This window comes from Lineus longissimus, chromosome 4 (assembly GCF_910592395.1).
Source record: "Lineus longissimus chromosome 4, tnLinLong1.2, whole genome shotgun sequence".
NCBI classification, from domain to species: Eukaryota; Metazoa; Nemertea; class Pilidiophora; order Heteronemertea; family Lineidae; genus Lineus; species Lineus longissimus.
Genome location: NC_088311.1, coordinates 8,961,241 through 8,977,367, shown reverse-complemented (window position 1 = coordinate 8,977,367; position 16,127 = coordinate 8,961,241). Strand labels below are relative to the sequence as shown.

The 16,127-nt window shown below is 38.9% G+C and overlaps 1 protein-coding gene across 3 annotated transcripts in view; it reads right to left on the bottom strand.

Moving 5' to 3' along the window:
* The window catches only part of LOC135485915 (FRAS1-related extracellular matrix protein 1-like), a 65,165-nt gene extending 51,274 nt beyond the window's left edge, over positions 1–13,891 (bottom strand). For 2 of the 3 annotated variants that reach the window (XM_064768295.1, XM_064768298.1), the window contains exon 1: positions 13,769–13,891. The gene's annotated coding sequence lies outside the window, so the exon portion shown is untranslated. Of the gene's footprint in view, positions 1–7,284; positions 7,387–13,768 lie in introns of those variants that run through there. The other variant, XM_064768296.1, reaches the window with a different exon arrangement.
* Positions 13,892–16,127: the final 2,236 nt, after the last annotated feature.

Below are 16,127 nucleotides of genomic sequence, written 5' to 3'. Positions count from 1 at the left end.
TTGTGGCGAAATATCACATACTTTTGTTGTGGTGCACACAGCGCGTAACAAGACCACAAAACCTTTCTTTGATCGTGAAAATTCGCAAAGCGGGTGGGCGCCAAACTTTGAAGATCATACCAATAGAACTGGTCATATTATGATCGTAAATGCGTAATTTTCTGCGGGAAAGTTACTACTTAAATCTTTTGTCGGATTGATTTCACGAGGACTGGTTCGTAATCCACTTCCTGTGCCACAGGCTGGGGCTGGCAGAGTACAAAAAGAGTTCATGTTAGGGGCCGTATCAAGCAGCAATTTTTCTTATTTTTCCGAGCAGAAAATTCATCAGCATACACTTTCATTTTCTTTTAACATCGTGTTTTCTTCAAGGGCTGACCTTGGCCATTAATACTCCTTTGGCACAAGTTTGGGATCGTCCTGGAGTGTGCCACCAGGCTCCCAATTTATAAAAGGCCAAATGAATGCACTTGTCAAAGCCATCGAAAGACATCTGCAGTATTTCTGTAAGCAAAAATTCTTGCTTTAAGCCAATAAAACTCTCTCTCTCTTTTTTGATGTTAGTTATGTGGGTCAATGTTTTGCAGCTTTTTCAATCATACAAATCTAAATAGATATTAAACAGTACATTTTTAAAACATGGTTGTCATTTATATCTGTGGGAACACTTTATTTAATCACGTTTTCATTGGCAATTTCTGATAACACAACTAAGTAAATATCCAAACTCTAATTTCAGTAATTAATTGTCACCTACATAATGCTCGTTACATAATTATCAATAATCGTTTGATTCCAATCGATCAAATCAAATACCAATTATCTTGATTGACACCAGGGACAACAAAATTACTGTCGTTGAATAGTGTGAACGCTTCTCCAAAGTTTTGAGTGTAATAAAAATGGGCTGAGATTTCCATACGTCACAGTATGATTTAGTGTGAAGCCCAAGTCACTTTTCTTCGGGGGTTTTTAACGAGAAATTGACACTGAAAACAAAAAATGTCTAAAATGGCTTGGGAAAGTGGTCCAGTCATTAGTGTTGCAGTGACTAAATCATTCCTTTGCCTTGCACATAAATCTGCACTCCTGTGACTTCAGAAGTATGGAAGTCATATAAAAGGTTTGCCATGGTGGGCTAGGGGTAGAAAGGCCAGCGCATCTGAAGACCAGCACGCACCACCACATGGGTTTTTCAATTGTCCGTCTGTCTACACACACATGATTATCTGGCTGATATTCTCAAGTAAAAACTGTGAGATTATCATGGGAAACAGAACATGCTGTCATGCTCTTTCAAAGACGTGACAATACATAATTCTTGCGAAAAATATTCCCTGGAGTTTGCCCAAATATGTGAATATTTCGCGTACAAATCTGTGCGTAAATGTACAGCTTTCAGGGCAACGATGGGTTGAAAGGGATTACAGTGTCCTCCTGTGATGGATTCATCTTGAACTTGCCTGATTTTGTGAACAACCCTGTGTATGAATATAAAGCTTTTGGGGCAAATTTAGGTTGAAATGGATTATGGCATCCTGTCAGATGTTGCCATTCGTGTCACAATCGCTTTTCTCCGAATATGATATCTTAGTCATGCATTTTGTGATATGACAGTGTGGACACTTTGTTTTCTGTTTATCCTGGGTACATGTCGCGAAAATGTTCCCAACGATATCGTGCGTGCGAAAACATCGTTCTCAGAAGAATCATTTGGAGTTCAATGTTTACTAATGACCAGTGCGAATTTCTTGGTAACTTTTTTGACAAAAGGTCGAAAAACCTGAATGTCACCTATAAATGTTATTAATTTCTGAGCGTGCGTTGACAAAACCAGGAACCCTGACGCACCAATTGACCAGTCATATGAGGTCAAGGTCAAAGATGTTTGTCCTCTGCTAAACTGCGCCCCTGACGCCACTAAGACACTCAAACAAGAGGAAAATTTGATATTTCGAGATCTGAAACTGATCACTGTACAAGCATCGCACCAAGGCATAAATCAAGAGACATTCACTGTTTCTGTTTGAGGGTCGAAAAATTAAAAACTGATGCCTAATCAATGGATTGCCCCTTGGATGAAAGCTAGGACAGTTGAACAACCTAGGCCAGTTTCACATTTTCGAAATGCTCTTTTTCATCTCGGGGTTTGCTAAACATACCTGTGACTCTCATGATTCAACTGAAAAATTGTTGACATCACTCTAGTAGAATGACTTCTATCATCCTGTTGATGTCCCAAAAGAACAATTTGGATAGCTTTATCAGATATTGCAGATTTGCCCCTGAATGTAAATTCCTCTTTATCCCCTTGTAAATCAGATCTAAATCTGATCAGTCGACACATTCGATGATGGGCAGCCATTTTATTGTCAACGCGGTAATTGTGCTTCATCGGTTACAAGCTTTACGACCAACAACATATAAAATCAAGACAGAAGACAATTAAAGATGATTTTCTTTTTCCCACACTGGACAAGTAGCGGCCCAGCCCGGGGCAAGGGGAATGGGGGTACTCACTGTCAACTGGTGCTGAATTGGTTTTTGCCAGTGCACCTGAACAAATTTCATTTATTCAAACACCTGGAGGAAGCCCTTCAATTTTCGGTCTTTGCAAACAGTGTTCTGTGATCCTAATGACATTCAGATCAATCAGGTGTCCGTGTACAGTTAAATTTTCCTTTCACCCACACCATATCTCCATAAAAACTTTGGGCGTATCAAAGATGGTACCGCATAATTGCCCAGACAGAGACAAGTGAATCAAGAAAAGATATAGACAGATTTTATCGATTAGCATGTTTTTCCAAAAACCTTAGACAGGACTGAAGCGCGATTCTTTCAAAAAATCAAACAGGTGTCGATCTATATAGAATTTTTTTTCCTTCACCCATATCACGGCAATGTAGATAAGTCCTAAAATGACAATATCCTGCACAACTTGACAATAGAGTCACACCGGGTCAAGAAAAGACATAAACCATATCAGTTCAGTAAGCCATCTAAGTACTGGAACGTGATGCTCACAAAAAATAAATCATGTTATCCTATATTGAAAATGTTTTCTTTCATCCATAACATGGCTTGCTAACTATAGTTCTATCAATGACGATACCTTAATTTTCAAAACAGACTGACAAGCCTTTACAAATTGGATGTGCATATGCATAACCGGATACAAAATTTTGAAAATTTTTCCATCTTTCTGGGACCACGGCGCTGATTATATTTGTCATCAAAGGAGTAGCTGATGATACCAGAACCTGGACACTTAACTGTCAATTGGTCAACAGGAACAAAGCTACTTTTGGCCCATAGCATCCTCTTGCAAACAGGGCCTACAACAAGACTTCTCCTTATGCATGTTTCCTTTGAGGGAGTAAGTTGTATCGAGTGCAATGGCCTGATATTGTCAGGATGGGCCCATGGGGGCCATTTGACACTTTTTCCAAATGTTTTCAACCAAAATCATGGCCAAAAACACATTTTTTGCCCCAATAGCTACACCCCGGTCTCACTATAACAACTCATGAACTAAGTCACAAGGAGAACACTGTCACAAGAAGAGATGACATATCATTTTAGCGAGCACTCGACAATTGTCACTTTGAAATCAAAGTAACGTGATACTGCTTTGACTTGGAGTGTGAAACTTGTCATGCTTGTGGGAGTCAACATCACAGATTGACAGAGCTACTGACAGGACAAACATAGAGGTGCAGGATGTTTGAACACTTCACATGAAGGACATCACTTCTATTATAGATTTGACCATGATAATTTGAATTCAAAGTTTCTACACCTAAGTGCACATGTGGTGGATTCAGAAAAGTTGGGGGACAGGACACTCATAATCCTGGTAATTTTCAAGAGTTTTTTCAAAATATTTTCATTTCCAGGTCAATCTCAATTTCTCTTTGATGATGGGGTGCATGTGCCCCGAAAAATATTCGTTTGATGTAGATTTTGGCCGACTTTGAGACTGACAGAGGACAGAAGAGATTTCTGACCCACCCTCATGACCAAAAAGTTAGATAAAGTCTTGATAATAAACAATATACAAATGCAGGTCAAATTTAACTACCATTCGTACTATATTCTGGAAAACAAAACTTTGATGTTCAGAGCCAATCAACTTGACCTAATTACTCTGGTGATAACAACTCTCATCACTTCCTGGGATGACCAGGATATCCCCTTCATTTTGAACTTGTCCTCGGTTTCCTGCTTGACATTGATGATATTCCATCCTTGATGTGACAAGACAGATCATCCTTATCCTGTATACTGGTAACATTATACAGGAGACCTCAACAAACATGTCTCTGCTAAGACCATATCATCTGTTTGGCTATCTCTTGAGACTTGAATTTGAAATTTGTAAACTGAATTGAAGATTTTCAAATTGAGCAAGTTCGTACTCAAAATAAATTTGAACGTGATGGCTGTTGCATAGAGAGATATCCAAATACTCTATATAGCAAGTTTCAGCTAAGTTACATGTATGATAACTGAACTACAGCATTGTGTACAACTGCATTTCTATTTTCCTGGCCCAGGATTAAATATAAACGGTGTACCCCTTTAAGATATTCCATCTTTTAAAATCCCACGAATGCCCCCGAACTACTCCATGACTCTTGATCAGGGTGTATCCAAATCATGGGAAAATGTCATGCTCATTATTATTAGCTTCATTAAACAGGATTACATGTACGTGGCCAAGCATGATGGTTTGTAGGTCTCAGGCCTCATGAGATGGTTGTGAAAATCTGACTCGGTCCTTCACCACGCACTAAAATGCCTAGATTTTGGCAGGCGTGATAATTGAAATTCAATGAGCATGACCTGGCCACCTGATGAGCCAGAAGGCTTCGGACAACAGGAATGAGATCAAATTACGAAGGCATTGTTCATCCACAGTGGGCTGTCAGGGCTCCTGAAATAGTGCGGCAAAAGAAATCGTAAGATTTTGGAAAAATGCCACAGCGTGATAAAATATGCTATTGAGTTTTATCATTAGTCGATTAAAATATTAAGGACAGCGATCTGAGAAAGTTAGGAACTGAAGATGATTCATATCTTGGCACCAGGGTTGATAAAATTCCTGACAACTCTATGTTTGTTTGTGTTTCGAGGTGACCCAAAGTACCTTGGTGTGAAGAATGTGCACTTTTGTACATACATCTACCAACGGCCTATTCTTATTATAAATAGTGTTTATGTATCAACGTTTGCTAGATTTCACGGAGGGGTTTCGTATTGGGAAACTATTGATAATAACAGTCTTATAAGCAACAGGTGTCTTTACCCCATAAGGTTAAGACCCCTTTGAATTCCATAATTCCACAGTCAACGCCCTGCATTTTTCATTTTGGAATTCACAAATGAAGTTACTTAAATAGGTTAACCATACTAACCAACTGCCTAACATGAAATAGATGTCCTGCCTAGTTATAGGTATCAAAAACAAATTTTTAATACTTTAGCTATTGAAATGGGTTTTTCAGTTGCAATTTATGATCATTAGCATATCTCAGTTCAGTATTAGCATCAGGTGGCAATTTGCAATTAAGCTAGTTGTTAGCACTCAAATGCGTACACATGCAAGTAAATGTCTCTTAGATCATGTCACAACACTCACCAAAGTAAATTTTCACAACTTTGTCATCTCGAAAATGAAATTATTGCCGCTGTAAACCTTTGAAGACAAAATGAATGGAGAGGAAGAATCTTGTAGGATCAATTAAGACAACACAAAGAAGTTAAAGCACTCTTTCATAGCCTTAATCCAAACCTGTCAAAATTCTTATCAAAATCTCTCAGCCATAAAATTCACTGCTTGTCCGAGTCATTTTCTCATTCTCAGCCAAACTCGGTTAAATTTGAATATTTCATTCTTGTGTCTTCACTGTCATAAATTACGAGAATGTGAAACATGAAATAGGCGTTTCATTTGTTAGGCCGTTGACAAGGCTTGAGAGTTTTCAATTTTATTGCGAAAATTTTGGAAACATACAATACAATGTTGAACAAATTATCGGGACGCAATGACCCTTGGCCCCAGTTCCAGCCTGCCTGGTCATGTTAAATGCCTTGTTAAAAAAAATCAAGTGCTTTGATTTTTATCATAAAGGTGACGTTCTTTCTGGTTTAAAATTTTACTCATGTATCTGAGTGGATTTTTTGCTTCAGATAGAACTGAACAACACCTATAAATTTTCGGCCCTAATTTTTGCAATTTCAAAAGTTACGTAAATGATGATGGTTTATTTTTACACAAATTAGGGTCATCTGTGAAATCAGCAAAATGATGTGCCACGAGGCAAATTGGGCAGTCTACAGTTAGTGGTAATGTAATTTCCATTTTGATTTCGCCTTTTTGTGTTGTTATTAGAACAATCTATGTCACATTATGTACATGATATCAATGAGCAGTGATGAGTTTTTTAATCAAGTGTCATTATGTCTAAATTTGAATCACTGCACAATTTAACCTGAACTTCAACCCTGAACATGCAGATTCATCAAAATACAGCATTTCTTTTTCTGCAATAGATTGGACACCATTAATCATTCCTTTTAATCGAAGTTAATTGAAGCAATTAAAAAAACTATTCTAAAGAAGTATACTAGGTAATATGCTGCTGCATGATGAAGAAAATATGCATTATGTATTGTTATTCAAACATCCTCCTGCACAGATATTGTATAAAAGTACAAGACAACCCGACAAAGTAAAATTATACTTGAAAATAATTTTAATATGCCAACTGAGTAAGAGGCAGGGCAGTTGAAGTTGAAGACAAAAGCAGCTAAAAGACAATTTTGTTGTCATGAGCAGAGACATCGAAAGTATTTCACTCTTTCACTGTGGAAGCCCCTGGGAGACAATTTTTATTTTATTTTCACATGACCATCCCATCGATGAATATTCTGTATGCATGTAGTTTGTGTTCTATATTTTTCAGATTTTTTTCAATTGCTTGAAGAGCAAACTTACAGTGCAACAAGCAGATATTTGAAGGAGGATACCACTAGGACTGGCAAATGCTGTCAATATGACAGAGATATAACAGGTCCAGATGGCAAAGGTTAACCAACATACAAGTGAATCATTTTGGACACTATAAACTCGGTGTTCTTGATATGGAGGGTGTCCTGCTAACAGAGGGGTCCACTAAAGGAGGTTCCATTGTAAATCAGTGCCAGTACACTGGTTCAAACATTAAACAGAACAGGACAGAAAAATACATCCACGATCAAGATAAACTTAAAACCTACCTTTATATTTCAGCATGTATGTTTCCTTTGATCTAATATCCACATGTTTTTTGGCAATTAACTCCAAAGATAACAAACTTTCAAATCTGCACAAAAACTAATGGCAAAGCGTGCAACAACTAAGACACTTCTAGTCTTGTGTGTTATAGATGAGTTCCAAACGCAAAAACACAAGAAGTAGTTGCTCACTTGTATTAAGGGAGCCCCTGAATTCACCTGTTCTGTCTGACACAAGATATTTGAGTGCCACAGGTGGCCAATCAGGCCATGAGATTCTATGTATCATATCTCACCTTAGACAATTCCCTAGGTCCATAGGCCAAATCAAGTCGACATTAGTTTATCACTTCAAACTCTCACTGAAAATTTCAATTGGGATCAGAGTTATAAAGGTATGAAAGTATATTGGAAGAGAATTTTATCGCAATTGAAACTTTTAATTTCTTTTTTCTACTCAAGCAAATCTAACAATACTGCAACCAATTGTGTAAGCAGTGGTCTGATCGTATTTTTAGCATATACTATAGTTTCACCAATCTAAGACCAGTTGATCCATATCACAATGTTGAAACAAAGGCCAAGCTGGAATATCACGTGTTGACCATCAACAAACTGTTGTCATCAATGCATCTTCTATCAGCATTGAACATGTGAAAGGTATGTGCTGATATTCAGTTTGAGTTGAATATTCAGAAGCAGTCTTAGAGTGGTGAAACTAGAGTATGTTAATCAACCTGTGATGGAGAAGAGAAAGAATCTGAACACACTAGAGACGTTTTTTTGACACTTGCAAAAACATTGTGTTACCTGGTCTGATTGCAAATCGCTTACACTAGCCTACAATTAACAGAAAAACCACAAATGATTGCCTTACCACTGCTATCTAGTCACCTTCACAAACACTTCTTTTCATAAAACTTCAAGTAAACAAAAGCATCGATTAGCCAAACCTATAATCAATGGCAAATGCACATTGAGTTGAGCCAGTGGGCCTACCTATATAGCCGAGTGCACACACAGGATTATGAGAGATATCATTAAAACAGATAATGATTTCACCCTATCTTTTATAATCGGTTTGATGAGTGAAAACACCATTATTACTTGTAAATAACAGTGTAATTGCCAGTAAATGCATATCTTCAGAATTCAGGGCACCCTGCTGATTTCGTTTATGATTAATAATTCGTGGTCAGGAATTAACAAAACAAGTCTAACACCTCCAAAAAATATGAAGTACAGTGGAACCTTCCTCTGTGGACACCTCTCTATCAAGGACACCATCTCTATGAGAGACACTGCATTTGGTCCCAAACCGGTAGTTTCCATTCCATTTGACTTCTGTAATGAATAAGGACACCTCTCAATTAGAGTGTCATAATAACAGAGAGGTTCTACTGTATGCCACTATTATTATCATAAGTTTCAGTCATCTTGACAAACCAGGAAAAGTTAGTTGCATGTACACCCCAGAAAAATCTGAAGTCACTGAGCGGAAGATGCAGACCAGGAGATGGCACACACCAGCCCCTTCCTCAGTTAAAAAAATCCACTCCTGAATACACCCTTTTAAGAATTCCATGGACCAATATTCATTAATCACACTGGGGCTAGCCTAGGAGAGTGAGAGGCGACCAACTGATTCTGATTATCAACCTTGCATGAAACTGGTGACTGGAAAGATTTGAATGCCCCAGCAAAGCTCTGCAAATGGAAATTTTAAAAAGCATTTTTTTAAAATACATGTAGCTAAGACAGCCCTTTCTCAAGTCGTCTTGGGTTCGATATCGGAATCTTTTAATGTACTACGTAGATGTACCGATGGAACATGGGTGATAATTTGTTGGCTGTAAATAGAGGAACAAATGCAAAATGAGAAGCACCTGTGGGCTGTAGGTCTGATTTGAACAACAGGTAGGAATGCCTGGCCTTCATACCCTGATCAATAAACCAATCAAAGCCAATGTCTTGTTAGCCATACGCCACACCTGCTGTTTGATAAAAACAAATTCCTAAACTTTGATGTGATAGGTATCTGAGCATACAGTATAATTTACAGTATCCTTTCATTTTAGGCTTCTTAACGTTCTTCAAGTGCATCTTCACAATAGATACAGCAGAGAACAAGCCCGCTAATTCAGGTCAATGCATGTAGCTCCAGTAGTTACCAAACGTGCCACCATCGGTTAATTTACACTATTTGACCTCTATGTCTTTGAAAAGAAGGTCAAATCAAAAACCCGTGTGATACGTCATGTATCGTCATTACATGTACTTTTGATAAAAATTTAGTGATGATCAAGCCCTTAGTTAGGGAGATATAGGCCTAGCACTTTTTGTGTTTTCAGTTTTAGCCACCTGGTGTCAAAATCAAGAATTGAATAGGACCACAATTTGGTCTCAAGGGTTTGAACTTGTTGAAGATGATGGGTTGGGTCAAATATCTGATCGCATCATTAACAAGGTTGTAACCCTGGGTTACGACTAAAACAAGGCAAGGAAAAGAAGACTCAAAGCAAGTGGTTTTGTCGCCCTTCAAAGAACAAGCAATTCTACTACATCAACATCCCAACTTTGATAAAACCTGACTGAACTCTCAGAGGAGACTGGTGTAATATAATTGGTACAACTACGAATTAGACAGGCCAACAAACAGAACACTAATTCATATCTTGTCAGTTTCTCCACAGAGAACATTCCTTCAACTTTCCCACAGTCGGTGAGGTGCGGCTCTCCTTCAGTCAAGAAGCTGTTTTCGATGTTAATACTTCAGAGTAGCCGATAACCACATGTCTGCGAGATCGATCACTCAAATATCTAGCTCCAACTCAAATAGAACCAACTGTGTGTTCTCCAATATGATATTCAGCCTTGAACTCAATACAAAGTTGAGGAAGCCACCAGACACCTCGCTAGCTTTTTGGTCATGGGGGGCAAACTTCTGTCTACCGTAAGTCTGAAAACTGCCCAAAATTGGAAGAAAAAAACTACTTTTGGTGATTCTTGGGACTTAGTATTTGGTGATGTATTGTCGATACTGAATAACCATTTTAAGATACTTGGGACTTTAAATTTTTAGATAAGATAAAACACCTTGTTCAACAGCTGCATTATAATTTTCTATATGAAATCCCAAAAATCAGAGTGAGAAATTCTGTGAACTGGACTTGAAGGACATTGTGTAACTAAAATATTTGATTGCGGCTGAGCTGTTGTTGAGGCAAGATCAATGAGGTGCTGCAAGGACAAAACCAAAGATTATTCCAACCTGAACCAAACCAGTGTACAATTTGCTAACACAGCTGTATGGATGTACAGCAATCTCGAGGTGATACAGACTGGATCTAATCCATCATTAACCGATATTTCACCTTTCTCGGGCCACCAGCAATACTGAATGGGGCTCATTCACCTGATCTCAACTCCACCCCTCATATGGAACACTTTTATTATTGCCTCCACCTCTGTGGTAAGCAACATGACCTTGGAAGTGGCGAGATGTTTCAGCGGGGAAAGCCAATATCGGAACCTTTCACAAGGACTGTATTTTAATGATTTTAAAGACTCCAGTCACCTATTAAAGGAGGCTGAGTATAATTTGCCTGATATTCACTCCCCTAGCACCAAAGGTAGAGGTTCTCATAGTGCATCAGCCTTATTCATTATGGTATCATGCATTAGTAAGCTACCTAGATTAGTCATATTTTTCCAACCTGCAGCGATTCTCGCCATATCACACTACACTGCCATGTAGTGTGGCAGCACACTACATGTAGAAACAACGGTTGTCAAATGACGTAAGATGCATCTGACCGCTTTTTCAATAAAACATCGGTACATAGTGGACATATTTCCAATATTTCTGAAATATCAACTCAACATTATGGGAAATCTTATAGATTGTTCTTCACAGCTGGATCATGGAACTTCCAAACAAAAAGAAAATATTCGCAATGTTTATTGAAACAAAGGTGAACCACTAACACTGTGGTCGGCCATCTTACAGAAGCTTCTGTTGCTCGCCTTCGGAGTATGCTTGAAAATGAAACATGTCTTCGTTTTTACCAGAGAATGAAAGGGATAGTCTGTCTGAACATGTGCAATGAAAATATATCCGAAAATCAAGCTAATTTGTGATAAATGGTAGCAAAGTCTCGCGATAAGACTGGAATCTATTTCTCTACCTGGAGGAACAAGTCAAGTTGTAGGTGGCGAGGTTACAAAAACAGATCGGAGCACTAAGCGACTTGCAATCGCGCAATTTAGATTGCTCCAACCTGCAATTATAATCGCTGCAATGTGTAACAAAAAGATCCAGAGAGAAAACGGTAAATGTTGGGTTTGACATTGTCAATTCTTATTCAGCTACATTAACCACCGCAAACAAGCAATTTTTGTTGCATGCGATCAGGTTGCAGTGATTTGAATTGCTCATTTTCTGGGGGCTTTATCGAAACATCACGCCTTTAATGGCCGAACCTTGACAGCTGGAATAGGAGGCCCTCCAGTCCCTTGTACATTTGATTTCAATAAGAGGGTATTACCCCCTATTCAGAAGGTATGAAAGCAGGATAAGGTACATTTGGGGCAAATTTGACTCCACTTACCATCAATCTATTAACCTTTTGCCGGCCATAGCTAGTTTTTGGTAATGGGGGAAGGCAACACACCTCTTTTGGTCTCAGTAATTCTGAACACTGGCCAAAATCATTTTCTTTAACCCTTGGGGATATTTTACCCCTGCCCCCTCCAGCTGCGGCCTTGCTTTGTCAATCTTTATCACTTAAGAGATTGAGCTTAACATAATGATAGAGGTCTAGGGGCTTGTAGGACACATCAGAATTGTCTGATATCAGACACCAACACAGGCCTTTTGTCCCCAATGATTAATGCACTTCCATATGCGAGATGACGCCTGTGCATGACCGTGCATGATGCTTTGAAAAGAAATCACAGCAGACTACAGGCCTTGCTTTTTATCAAACGAATATATAGATGAATATTTAGCCAAAAGAAAACAATGACATGAACTATCGTGACAGATGTCATCACCCTTTCATGACTGTACAATATGCTTTAACAAAGTCTATTGTTTTTTGGCATCTCCTCAATGTAAGGCTAATCTAATCTCTGTACAAGAATAGACAAAAGATGTGACAACTCAAGGCGACATTCCTTAAGATGGCAGGGGGTCAAATTAACCCAACAAACTGAAGCGATACAAGGAGACCACTGTCAGAGAGCCAGGCTCATATCCAAGTGGTTGTGGGTTCGACTATTGGGAGGATCACTGCTGTTTTGACTCAGTGCTCTTGAGCAAGACACCTAACTCTGAATTTGCTCTGCCCCTTACATGAGACATGAGGTTCCTTGAAACTGGTGCCAATGGGACTGGGCAAGCAAAAGTCCAATGACAAAAGTCCCCCATCCACGTTGACAGTCACCTGCAATGGGCTCCTTACCCTAGCCAAAGACTGAGTCACTAGGAAGATGTACCAAACTGGTATTTATAACCATAGTGGCATGCAAAAAGGAAACTCCCTGGAGAGTAACTTCTCAAGTGCAAAGGGAGGAAAAACAGTTAACCATACCATCCTGACTGTCTCACTCCAGGGTACACTTCTCTTTTGTAATCTCAGGCAAGTCACGATGTAAACACCACAAAGGAGTTCGCCAACTGGGCCTTAATTTATGGTGTATGTCCGGTTCCATTCCTAGTTTATCAACAAAAATATCAATTGACCTTCGAACCCTCTTCCCAGTATCAATCAAATGTAGACCATGGTCAAGCAAGAGCCATCCCTATCTTTAATCAATCTGATCAGAGACAAAATGTACTTCAAAGTTCATTAGAACTCAGAATCAGATCAATCAAACCTATCTCAGGTCATTGAGATTCTAAATATCATAAGTAAAGTTCCTTGATTAGCCTGTGCAGTCATGGTCAGAAGTGACACCCTCTACTTGATGATGCATGCTTTCATTTTATCTTTATGCCTAAGGGTCAAAGTCCAATAGGGTATCAGCAAAACTGCTACCGCTATGTGGCGCTAACTTTCACTAGGGTATTGCAATGTTGAGACGTGACGTCAATTTGTCTGCGTTTTGACGTCATTTTGATGCATTCCCTTATGAAAACCAGCATCTATACGGATACATAGTTTTACAGTAGTACACACACAACAATAATAGAGTCAAACTATGTTTCATCTCTCTTCACATGCACCTTTTAATCTAAAAATAGGGAACATTTTCCTTTTGGAAGAGCCATTAATTTCAATTTTTTAAAAACAACTTGCATGATTATAGAGAAACATCAAATCAATGAGGACATTAATGTAATCCTGATCATACGAATAATGAAAGACCTAGTAATGTTCCCGGGAATCACTAAACAACTGCTAGTCACATCATTCAGTTGGTCTTGAACTAATAAGAGACTTCCGCCAAATAAGGCAAGCTTATCCTTTTTTAATTGACTTACCTTTATAGTAATTTACCGCAATAAAGATCTAGTCCCAAAATATTATGAAATATTGCAATAATATTCCCTAAAATCACACGAACGCTAACCACAACACCAGTCTGTCTGTCTATGTGTCCTAAACTTCTGAAAAACTGTTGTCCTCCGTTGACAATGGCGTTGACCTGTCAATCACCGCGCTCTATGAGATCTTTCGAAAAGAGCCACATGGAGCTCTACACTTTGAACCAAAATGTATGTCATCCATTTTATTCACTCTAATGGCTATCTGGTATAGTCTGTTTAAAATGTTCATCATCTTTTTCTTATGATATGCAGCTAATCAAAGAATGATTTAACCTCATTAGTCTGGCTGTTTTGAACTTTCATTGCATCAGATTTCTCGACAATTCCAGCATGAAATTTTTTGTCTTGGACAAGGGTAAATTTTAAGATGCATATTGACCACAATCCAGGGCCTAAGTAAACTTCTGAGCTTAAAGGGTAACTCGTGTCAAATTTCACCATATAATGTTTTAGCTGTTTTTGACAAATGACTACATCACTTTCTCATAAATCGGTAAGGTTTTCGAATCGAAATGCACATTTTCTAGATATTGATGGTTTAATCCCGCCCGGACGGCTCGCTTCGATGCCGTTTTCGTTGATGACATCACAACATGAACATTTTGCGGTCGCGGTCGCGGTGGTTTACAATCAGCGATTTTATAATAAATCTAATCAAAAATGGAAAATTTGAGCTTTACATTTGTGATCAACAATTAAAAACGGACGTATTTCCGCAAAGTTGTAAATCACATCATAGTATCACTTTAACTAAACTCAAGCTCGCTTCAGTACAGTGTACCTGACAGCAGCATGTCTGAGAAAATAGCTCAGCGAGGTTACAGCAGTCAGGAAAGGATCCCATCCCTTCACCATTCAGGGATCTTTGCTTGACTGGTTAGTTAGGAAAGTTCTGCAGATTTTCATAAGATATTGAACTCGGTAAAGTTTCGACAAACACTTGACTTTTGAGCAGGTCTGCCTTCCGTATTTGCTCAGCACTTGGTAGGGTTATTCCCCACAGCGTATTCTCCCACTAATGCGGGATGAGCTTTTTTTGCATGCCACTTCAGTTATGCACCAATTGCCCCATTGAGGCTGACTTTAAGGGTAGACCACAGGGACCATCATGTTAACTAGAACTTGAAATCCTAAAGCAACTAGAACTCTCAAAAGAAACTGAATGCCAATTTTGAGGGTGGAAGTCAGTTCTTTGTTTTCCAAATGACTTCAACCTTGAAATTGGCATTCTCTTCATTTTTACATCTTATTCAAAGGACAAAGCAATCGAAGTAAAGAAACTTGCTCAGGGCTACAAACAACTGCGGCAGTGCAGGAATTGAATCTACGTTCCTTGGATTATGAGATCAAGGACTTAAATACTAGACACACACCGCACCTCCATTGAGCAGGTCCCGATATCAACCCCCTTGCGGCTAGAGCAGTGAGTGTGCCTCTTCAAGAGAGTCGTCATAATCAAGAGATGACCATCAAGAAAACAAACAGACCAGGCAAACAAAGTCAAGAGGCAAGTGCAATCAATGAACGTGAAACGTGCCCAGGGAAAACGTGAAGACGACAATTGCAGTTCAATTCAAGTGGTCTGTTAGTGAACACAAGTAAATCTTTTTGTGTTCACATCACTTGTGTGGCAAGGCAGATTCACTGAGGTTGCTTTTTTTCTCGAAACAAGCCTCGACTGAGTTTCCATTTTGATATCAACCAAGCCAACAGAACTTTGTCCAAACAGAGTGCCTCGTCTAAAGTGGCGCACCAGTTTCTTCCATACGTATCACGATACGCAAGTAATATGCATTGTTAGGACAAATTTTAACATCAACAGTCCGTGTGGAGCTGTCGTAACTTTCTGCTGCGACCATGCTGGGTGAAACGTGCTGGATTTTCTTCAGGCTATAAACACCTTGTGTGGCGCTCAGCGGGAAGGAAACAGAACATGCGCTATCTAACAGTTTTCTTCTTAATAAAGTAGAATGTGTTTTTTCTTGCAGAATTTTACACGATTACGAAAGTGTCCCCAAATTGCCAACATCGCCCATTCCCTCCCGTGCAAAAGTTATACAGCAATGAAAAACTTGTTAAGTTCGGATAAAATTAAATTTTCATATATGCATTCAACAAAAAATCCCTGCAAAACAGTTCAGGCCGCCGCCATGTGCTACAATGATATGCAACTCCGAGATAGACTACTAGGTTAACTCCCAGATGACCAGTTTGCCTTTTTGATACATCATGAAAAGGCTTTCATCTTCCTTTGTAATTTCAAAGCGTGAAAGAAACCTTTATATTTCAATTT